Consider the following 11,999-nt stretch of genomic DNA (forward strand, 5'->3'; position numbering starts at 1 on the left):
AAAATTATCACTAAATTGAATAATTTCCTTTTTTTGTTTGTTTTTTCTGGTCAATAAATAAAGAACAAAATTAATAAACAATAAACATTTATGGAAAATTCAGTATTTTTCATAGTTGAAATCATGAGTCAATTGAAGCTAGACCACCACGGAAAACGTGGAAGTATTGGACAGCTGTTTCGTCTTATTGTGGGACTCCTTAGCAGTGCTCGTCCATAAGGAGTTCTAGTGAGAAGCAGTGACTAGTGGAGTTGAACCAGGTCTGTGTGAGATAGTAACCAACGACCCTGCCTCACGAGATTCGAACCCAAGACAATTGGTAAACGGTTGGTCAACCTCGTGGATTGGTTAAAGTTAGACATTAACACTATCGGATGTCAGCTCAGTGGTCTAGTGGTTATGCGCTCTAGCGCGAGACTGGTAGGTCCTGAGTCTGAGTCTCGCGAGGCGGGATCGTGAATGCGCACAACTGAGGAGTCCCATAATAGGACGAAACGGCCGTCCAGTGCTTCCAGGTTTTCCATGGTGGTCTAGCTTCAACTGACTCATGATCTCAACCATATTAAACCTATATATTGTACAAAACATATTTCATAAATATTCTGAAAGAACTATAAAACTATTATGAAATATCTTTACTTGATATTGTTTAATTATATCTACCTATTGCTATTTAGGACTGCAATTGATCAGTCTCTTGTTGGTTTATATGCATCATGTACGGACGGCCTCGATATTGCCTGAAGTCATAAGCTGTATAAGCAAAGATGGATAGTGGTTAGCAGTGGAATCCAGGATGTGCGTTTCGCCCTATTTGAACTCAGTAGATAAATGGATAACGCGATTGCGTTTGAAGCGAACGGTAGTGGGTTTGAGTCGCAGAGTGAACATCAACTCTGAGATGAAGCTAAGACGAAACATGCATCCTGGATTCCACTGCTAGCCACTATCCACCTTTTATTATGAAATATCTGTTCAATATCAGCTTGTTTGAATGAGTTCACCAAGTTATTCTCATCTTATAGTGATAAGTACTTTCCAATAACGTTTTGAGAATGTCAGTGAATGTGAAAAATCTAATACCTTTCAATGATCTATTCATAGTTGACGTCACAGACTGACTGTAGCTAGACAGTCATCATAAATACCAGGAAACACTGTATGGTTTTTGATTTTAGCACAGGACTACTTACTGCTCTGCATTCACGACCCCAACAGAAACCAAACTCAGAAACTTCAAGTACCATAGAGAGCCCTTAATATCTAGAAAACTAAGTTAGTAAACAGTAATTCAGATTTTTTTGACATGTTAGACGACCACTACCTAATGCCAACTGATAGATAACTATGTTAATCCTGACACTTTTAACAGTTTATTATTCAATATAAAATCAGGCCTAGAATAGTCTAGAAATATTGAAAAAAATTGTGAAAGTCTACATCTGAGACTGATATTTATGACTGGATCACATTAAGGTATAAACCATAATATAGTGCTATCTTTTACTAAAATAAGCAAAATAAATATGTTTAACTGACGACATTTGTATTCAGTTTAGTGTAAACCTTTAGTTACATTTAAGATATCAGTGATGTATTTATTATTAAGCTGAATAGAATTTCATTTTATTTATATTTAAACCATCTATTGATGAATACTAAAGAGTCAACAGTATTTAGAGTAGACCCTTTCACTTACTATGAAGGAAATGAATTAGGATTGTCATATGTATATATAATGAAGAGAGGTATAAGTAGAGGTATGAGGGCAGTTATCACTTCCCGATTGCCCACACCGTGGTCGGGTTCTTCTAGAGGTACCTGAAAAGGAAATTGGGTTAGAAGTGGTCTTAATGACCTGAGAGAGTGACCGCAGTGCCCAAGGGACAACTGCTTGAGGCTGGTCGCACACGACCTTTTTGCGGGTAATTTTTGTGTTAGCTCCGTACTTGTCGGGACCTTACCACCGGAGACGGAAATCCGTGTGGTAAGGCGGGGTGTGTATATTTAGGATCGACCTTTTCTAACCCCACCCTCCTTGTGGGAAGGCAGCATCGCTGTTATGCTGGTTGTCTGAAGGAAACACCTTACTGCCGTCACACCTCTGTACAGTCATCAGTACGACTTCGCCTTCGGACCTTGGGTTTGCTGCTTTTAGTCTCACCGCTCTTCAAACGACCTGCCTGGCATGGTAGGACCTTGAGGAACGATTGTTCCAGCCAGCATAGCTCGATTGGTTCATCATGATAGGCAAGCCCGACCACCACGTCAAGGTAGCAGCAACGGTCGGGATATATATTGAAGATTTACAAACTAATCGCTGAAATAATGTGAAACGATTAATGATTACTATTATATATATTGTTCTGTCAGAAATAATCAAGTGACTGTTACATCCAAACTTAAAAAACCACTAAGTGATTAGATATCTGGGCTAGCTGTTCCTGCCATCTAGATATTTCAACTAATTATCTAATTTTGTTTGTTTTAATACATCATTTTGGCTATTATTAATCGCATAACCTATTGAGATGAGTTTCTAAAAAGTGTACAAATTTGCGTTGTACAAGTTACAAGAGGCTAAATCAGAGATATCGTGGTTGCTGGCAATATGGATCGAAAAGAATATGCATTATCCAGATATCAATTGACTGGAATGCTTACCTCTAACTGGTTATCACTCAATATATTTGTCGCAAGGACTGACCAAGAAGTAAGAAACGGAAGCTTGTTGAAATACTTTGTACTGAGAATTCTATATTGCACTAAAAGTATAATATTGAATAAAGCTAATGATAATAATTATGATAATAATAATATTAATTACAAATGGATACTATTAAAACTATGCATATGTGTACATGTAATGTCTACGCAAGATACTTCGGATCCATTGACCAGACACTATCAGCAACATTCTACTGTGGAAGAGAAAAAACCAGATTTCAGTAGAGGAAGAAATCAGGAAGAAGCACTGGAAGTGGATAGGAAACACATTGGGGAAATCACCCAACTGGGTCACAAGGCAAGCCCTCACATGGAATCCTGAAGGCCAAATAAGAAGAGGAAGACCAAAGAACACATTACACCGAGAAATGGAGACAGACATGAGAAGAATGAACAAGAATTGTATAGAACTAGAAAGGAAGGTCTAGGTAAGAGTGGGTTTGAGAATGCTGGTGAGCGGCCTATGCTCCATTGGGAGTAACAGGCGTAAGTAAGTAAGCAATGTTTATGGAAATGTTACTTAAATATGTACATTTTTGTGTGCATACGTATATTTTCTAAACCAAAAGTCTTAGTATGAAAAAAAACAATCTGTTTACGATATATTAATCTTACTACTAACTGTTATAGCAACTCTCTCTCCTACAATCAATTTCGATCATGCTTAAATTGTTTTAAACCCTTTTATTAACTTAACAATGTTACTCGAATAGTAAGAATTCGTCTATTTCCTTGTAATATTATGATCACTATCTTCTCAGTTTAAATGTTACTCTTGATTAAATGACAGTCTACGCACATCTTTCTTTAGCTTAAATGTTGATAGTTTGAATATCGCTCGAAAAAATCGCTCTCTGCTATATGTATATGTGTACTCAAATCTTATTACTAACATTTGCCTTGCTTAACTGTGCCTTATTCAATTTGACTATACATCCGCCTCTGTATACGCTCACACACACATTTACCTTTTGAACTTACTCGATGTGCTTGTAGCTTTGTTATCAGCGATATCCGCAAGTAAACTGTAGTTGCCGCTTCTTATTACCTTCTGATTTGAAAAACCGTTGGGATTTATTTAATAACGGTTACCAAGGTGATCGATTAACGAAGCTAAGCCACTACACTGTCTAGATCGGGAACTCTATCTTTTGGACTAGAATTCCAAAAGAACTTTTAATTAACTAAATGATTATTCATTTGACACATATTATTACCACAACTGTATATTGTGTAAGAAGGAGAATTCTCTTCAAGCAGATTATATTATTATTAGAAATGTAGATTAATGTGAACACAAATAACTGGTTTGAAAATGACTTCATCTACAGGTTCAAACAACCTAAATAAAAATGATTCAGTAAATGTGATTACGATCGATACTTTCACAGAATTTAAACTTTTCTAAAAGAGCTCTGATCGCAGTATCATCAATTAACTGAATTTAGAAATGTAAGCTAATGAAAACATAGCTGTTTGAGTGTAGTCTCTGACACCCATAAATGACTATTCACATCTGGTGGTAGAATGTATCGAAGTGTTTGTGAAATTCTGAACTGTGTATTCGGACATATTCACGATAATTCAATTCTCGTTGATACTTTAAACTACTGGATTCACTGAATTAAACAAGGTTTGTGAATGATGCTTTAGTTACTTCTACATTATACACCACTTATCATTCTTGAGACAAAGTGGAAGAACAAGATTGGAAGTCAGTTCATAACATGGAGCCATGAAATATACAACAGACTTTCTGAATTGGCATATTTTAGGCTTTTATGGTGGTCAAAGCAAGATCAGAACTGTGAAAATACTACAGCTTCCACGAATTACCTATGCTAATAATAGTCATATGCTCACTATTGACTAGTTTAAAGATGTCTTCTAGATTACTAGTGAGAAGCTGTGACCAGTGGAATCCAATCCGTGTCAGGTAAGAGCCAAGCAATATATGAGGGATGCACAATATCGTGGATTGATTGAAGTTAGGTATTAACCCCGTTGGATGCCGACTCAGTGGTCTAGAAGTTAGGCGTCCGTGCATATACCGAAAAACCTAGGTTCAATTCGAGCTTGCGGGCATGTGGATGAGCACTACTGAGAAGTCCCATAACAGTACGAAACGGCCGTCCAGTGCTTCCAGGTTTACAGTAGTAGTTTAAGTAAGGCCATTTCATAATCTCAACGATCATTACATCAAGAATCCTTCAGTAAACTATTTGAAATGTTCGGGAACGTGACTTGACTTTACCTGTAGTTTCCGATTCTGTTACTCCTTTAACTAAATAAAATATGCTTTGGTTGTTTCTAAATTGAACCATATCTTTTAAGGTACACACACTAGTCATTCATTTTTTTCATTGGTTCCATAACCTGTTGTTTTCCTACTCTATCATAATGTTTTCCGTTTTCTGTGTGTTATTCATTGTTGGCATTTCAGTATATGGGACATTCTTTTCCTCAAAGTTTACTGATTCCAGTTTTCTTGTTGTAACAGTCATAAACCATTTACCGCATGTTACGATTAATGAAGCTTGTAGTTTATTCGACAGTGTGAATAACTTAATGGATACGTAGGTGGCCTGAAAAATGTAAACAGACCACCGATTTTCTGATGAAATAATCCAATGTAGATGACAGTTCTTTTGAGTTATGACTTGTACTAATTTTACTACATTTTTGTGGCCCATTATCCGACTCAAATTGATAGTATGTTGATTGCTATCGAAATATACATGTCACCAATCCTCACATTTAATTATCGACCTAACTTACACTAGTGAATAACGGAATTAAAATAAGTCAAATACAAGAATGAAGCTTTGAATAAGTTTATTTTGTACAAACTTTAGTCAGAGAAGACAATCAGGAAGACAGAACGCAGGAAGCAAAGAGAAACGGATTAGAGAATGCATGTAAGACAACTGAATTTAACCAAGCGTGAATCGATATTTATAGTCACATAAAAATAAGTTACAGACATGTGGTGATTAAAATAAGAAATGTATACACATACGCTTACATAAAAATGGTCAAGGTTAACAAGAGAATAATTAACAGTCAGAATGTGACTCGAGAAGGGTGAATCGATCAGCTTGTCTAGAAGCTAGAATAAGCTATGAGGGCTCGACATAGTCTCAGACACTACTATATGACTTCTAATAAATTCACGATTTCCCTTACATTGAACAATCAATTTAGGATACATTATTATAAGATGCTGTATTAAATATAGACGTATTATCTATCAAAACCTTTTTCATTTGTACAACTCTATTAATCCACCTATAAAAATCAGGTGATTTAAAGACATTCAAACCTAAAAATAGATTTCTCATTTTCATCATTTTTCAAAGATGATCCATTTCTAAAGTTGAAAATTAACTGAAGACATTACAAAGAATAACAATCAGTACATTGAAGATTGCAGATATTGACATTTTGTTCTGTTCAAAATTTCGTTTTTTTACGAATGTCCATTATAATTACGGTTTTGACAGATCACTTTCATTTACTTACTTACTTGCTAACGCCTGTTACCCCTCGTGGAGGAGCATAGGCCGTATACCAACATTTTCGATCCAACCCTGTCCCAAGCAATCCTTTCCACTTCTTTCGAGTTAACATTCATCCTTTTCATATCTGCTTTTATTTCCCGACGTAATGTGTTATTCGACCTTCCTCTTTTCCGCTTTCCTTCACCATTCCAAGTTAGGGATTGCCTCGTGATGCAGTTTGGTGATTTCTTCATTGTATGTCCAATCCACTTCCAACGTCTTTTCCTAATTTCCTCTTCAGATGGAAGCTGGTTTGTCCTCTCCTATAAAACGCTGTTGCTGATGGTACCCTGCCAATAATGTTGAAAATTTTGCGTAAACAATTGTTTATAAATACCTGTACCTTCTTGACGATGGATGAAGTAGTTCTCCACGTTTCAGCTCCGTACAATAGAACTAACTGTCTTGACATCCATATTTTGAAGTTAGTTGACATTTGTTTTGAGTTCCATATGTTCTTCAGTTGTAGAAATGCTGCCCTTGCTTTGCGAATCCTCGCCTTTACGTCTGCATTCGATCCTCCTTGTTCATCAATGAAGCTTCCCAGGTACGTGAATTTTTCCAAACCGTCCAGAGTTTCTCCATCAAGTGTGATTGAGTTGGTGTTCTCCATGTTGTATTTGAGAATCTTGTTTCTTCCTTTGTGTATGTTGAGGCCTATTGATGCAGAGACTGCTGCTACATTTGTTGTCTTCGTGTGTATTTGCTCATGTGTATGGAATAGGAGGGCTAGGTCATCTTCGAATTCCAAATCGTCTCATTGATTCTGAGATGTCCATTGTATTCCGTGCTTCCCCTGAGATATCGAATTCTGTAGCTCTTCTAGAATTACTACCGGTCCTAAGCCTGGGTAAACGCCAACCAAAAAAATCCCTTTCATTTAGCATACAAATAAACAATTGAGTTACATCGATATACAGTGTACAACCTTCATGCATGAATTGTTGAAACCATGGTAGCTTTGAATATGACATTAACATAAGCATACCTTATAATAAATGTGAAGTGTTAGCTGACGAATAGCTGAAAACTAAAGAGAATTGAACAACCATTTTTCTCTCGGTTTGGATCTCCTCTGAGATGTGTATCCTAACAGTGAAGCCAAAACTATCAAGTCATAAAGTGATCACATTACTGTCGGAATTCAATGATTCTTATTGATAACTTCAGTTAATGAGTATTAACTCAATAGATCCTTAGTTCTATTCGCAAGAGAGTTGTCGTCTTGTACTGGTGAATGACAGCTCAAATCTAAGATCAAGGCTTTCTGGTTCTAACCAGTTCAATATAATAAAAAGTCGAATTATATCAATCTCTATCAATCCTAATATATAAAATTAGTTCGTCAACAATCATCATTACAAAATTATCAGTCTTCAATAGTAAAATCACTCAGAGAATGCTATAGTGTATATTTTCATTCATAGAGTATCTATGTGTACATAACTGAATATGAATAAAACACAATCAAATTTGTGCTTTTTTCTTTCTTTAAATAAGATAAAGTCATCATAAACAAACAGACGACCAGTCTCGAGCCAGAGCACTTAACCGACAGACCGGCATCCGATGATGTTAATGTCTAACTTCAACCAATCCATTAAGTTGAGAAACCGTTCATAAATTGTCTTCAGTGAGTTCCTATCTCACAACAGACATGGTTAAACTCCATTGTCACTGCTTCTCACTAGAACTCCAGGAAATATCACTAGTGAGGTATGGATAAACGTGGATAAATTCAAGTAATCTGAACTAAACATAAATATATCTGCCTACTAATCTAAGGATTTATTTGCTAAATATACAGATATAATTTTCTTTTTAAATGTATTTAAATATCATCTACCATGCTGAATTGGATGAAATAGGTAGTGAACATGTGATATATCTTGTTGAATACCAAAGTTTTATGTTTATTGATGGATGCGCACTGATGAGGAGTCCCACAATAGGATGAAACGGCCGTCCAGTGCTTCTAGATTTTTCATCGTGGTTTAGCTTCAATTGACTCATGATTTCAACTATGAAAATTCTGAAATCTCCACAAAACCCCTTCTGAATATATAACCTAGCTACGTAACAGTCAATAAATGGTTCTCAAAAGTTAATGATTATATAATCGTCGTTAGGATATAACAAGTTATAATTTCAAAGATAATGAATATTTGAGAAACTATTCAAAAATCCCTTAGCTAAGCGTCAACTGATGTCAAATTAGACAGTAGATATTGAAATATAAAAAAAAACATGGATTACACATGCAGAAAGGAGTAATTAAATCCGCTAAATGCACTTGCGGTCACGTTTAACTATCATGTTGACTTGATCAGGACTTCAATGTCATGACTCAAATATTAAACCAAGAGAATGACTATAGACGAAATCATGATTAATTCGAATGATAAAAATATTATTGGCATCAGATTTCTTTAAAAAAAGAAAACTGTTTATTATTGAGGGACGAAAATGAATGGGAATAAGTTTTATGAATTACAAGATGAAAAATAGATTTTCCTGCTATATTGAGAGGGTCAAGCATAGGTATGCTTGAAAATTAAAATTGAATTATGGTTTAAATAAATAAACCCCAAAACTATGAAGGTTAAGCACCTATAGAAAAGTTCACAAATCATGTGAAACCAATATATTATGTAGATTTTGCCTTAGAATTCATTGATTCATATTTGTTGCCAACTGATTAATTGAATTCTTTTTTTCAGGGTTAGTCTCTCAAGTTTGGCATAGCAACATAACTATTGAGGTAGAATAATATGAACTGCTTGTAATCATTAATTGTATATGGTCTATCGGTTAAGGGCTTCGGCTCGAGACTGGTAGGTCCTGGGTTCGAATCTCGCGAGAGCGGGTTCGTGGATGCGCACTGCTGAGGAGTCCCATAATAGGACGAAACGGCCGTCCAGTGTTTCCAGGTTTTCCATGGTGGTCTAGCTTCAATTGACTCACGCTTTCAACAATTATATATACATTGGATAATGGGATCTGAAAAACATAGGGAGTTGTAAGGCAATAATTAGATAAAGTCCAGAAACAGATAAGATGGATGGTGTTATAACTACAGAACTTGTGAAGAGGTTACAAAAGATTTAGATCACTTGACACAATAGGTAAAAATTTAGAGCATTAAGGTTTTAATTGGTTAGAATCAGAAATGGAAGGGTTATGCAATAATCTTGCGTAACCCGTTTAATGATCTTATTATTTAATTTTCATTGCATACGCTCAACAAATTACTTTTCATTAATTACATAGATAGTGAGAAACACTTATATTTAAATCCAATTTCAATTCCTATTCCTACTCTTATGTAACTAGTTATGACAGTTAACTGATTATGATGAAGAACAAATTGAAAAAAAGATATTCTCTCGCACAACTTGCAATGACGAAAGATAGTCGAACACCACCTGCAAATTAAACTGTTATAATAGCGCATAACAGTGGTCTTGAGTGTTGTTAAAGGTATGAGGGTGGTTGTCACTTCCCGGTTGCCTACATTGTGGAAGGGTTCTTCTTGAGGTACATGAAAAGCAAATCGGGTTACAGTTGGTCTTAGTGACCTGAGAGCGTGACCGCAGTTCCCAAGGAACAACTGCTTGAGGCCGTTCACACACGACCTTTCTCTGTGTGCTCCGTACTTGTTGTGACCCTACCGTTGGAGACGGACATCCGTAGGATAAAGTGAAGTGTGCACTTTTAGGGTAGACTCTTTAAACCCCATCCTTCGTTTGTGGGAAGGCAGCATCACTGTTATGCTGGTTGTTGGAGAAAAACACCTTACTAACGTCACACCTTTGTACAGTCAGCAGTACGACTTCGTCCTCAGACTTTGCGTTTGCTGCTTTTAGTCTTACTGCCCTTCTACCATCCTATCTGGCATTGTAGGACCTTGAGGAAAAATTATTTCAGCCAGTATATACCCATTGGTTCATTACGAGAGGAAAGCTCGACCACCACCTTAAGATAGCAGCAACGGTTGGGATAGTGAAAAATAATGAACAAAAAACCGTCCTTTTAGCCTTCATGATCACTTATTTGCTATTATTTAACATTATGTTATATCAGTGCATGTAGACCATAATGGACAAAGGTTCGAATAGAAAAACTGATTAGGCTTATTGAAGGATCTAATTTATCAACCAATTAGAGAAATCATGCACAGCTATATATCTAAGAGTCAAGTTAAAGTGTAAAATGATCAAAATATCTGTTCAGACAGTAAGAGGGCAATTCGTAACAACAACCAAACAAAAGAAACTGTTGATGATCACTTGTTAAGTCTGCGCTATCAATAAACAATGAAATTCTAACAAATAAATCATCCAACCCTCAGTGAATTCAGCTTTGCCAAATTCCTTCATAGATAATAATGTATGATGAAAAAAAAATACCTTTTCGAATTCACCCATGAACAAATAAAATAAAATTTCAGATTCATTCTTTCAATAGCATCGTATTTATTATGAACACCAAAAAAAAATTTCCAAATACATATACACACACATATAACTCTTGTCTACTAATTCAAGTAGTACACAAGAGAAAACAATCAGCAATAATATGAACAACAATAAAAGCTAAAAAAGAGAAACGAAATATCATTTCTGGCATCAAAAAAAAAAGAGAGTAAAGCTAACATGGTATACCACCACACTTGTTCTTTTTTATGCTTGTATACCATTAAATGTATACACGCACACTCACACACACATAAACAAAGATGTTCAACAATTAAACTGACAAACAAAACAGGGAAAGATGATCAATTTCACCAGTACAGTTAGAAAAAAAAACACAAACAAAAATTCATTACAAAAAGTAAACAATTAGTGTGCGTGTGTGTGTGTATGTTCTTTTGTTTTCTTAAATAGTATCCCATGGCTTATTATAATCATTTAGATAGCATAAGTGGATTAAAAAAAAAACAAACGCGGTAATAAGTTAAAGACACATATAATAAATAATGTATACAATTTGATTAGATCATTTTGATTGTTCAACTCTGAGAGACTATTATTATCCTTATTATTATTAGTATTATCAACAATAGCATAGCAACACTAATAAAACAATAAAAAAATGACCGATTACTGAATCAAAGAGAAAGAGAAGGGGATACATGTAAATAAGCTTATGTATATCTATGTAAGTACATACATATAGGACCAGACTAAATGATCAAATGTAAATTGAATCTTTACAAAAAAAAAACAACTTTTGAACAACAATAACAATAGACAGTCAAATAGATATGCAATGGATAATGTAAATGAAGAGTATAACAAGAATTAAGCGTAATACCTGTTTTTTTTTTTAAAAAAAGTTCAGAATTATTTACAAATTGGAAACCATTAGAATGTTTTTTGAAAAAAGAAAAAGAGAAAAACTACTTTCATGTTCATACATAAAAAAAAAGAGGTAGTTGCTATGCAATTAAAATGAAGAGGCAAGAATGTTAAAAAAAAGAAAAACAGAAAAATACACTCACACACATACAAATAATTATAATATAAAAATATACACTATATCATTATCTTTATGTACACAGATTGATCGTCGGAAATACATTAAACATACATAGAAGGGGGGAAATATAGATATATCCAATTCAAAGATAAATATGACAATGAATAAAGTCACATTAAAATACTATGAAAAGATTCCTTTTTTCGATATAAAACACAGGGATGTGGG

This window comes from Schistosoma mansoni (assembly GCF_000237925.1).
Source record: "Schistosoma mansoni, WGS project CABG00000000 data, supercontig 0062, strain Puerto Rico, whole genome shotgun sequence".
Lineage (NCBI taxonomy): Eukaryota > Metazoa > Platyhelminthes > Trematoda > Strigeidida > Schistosomatidae > Schistosoma > Schistosoma mansoni.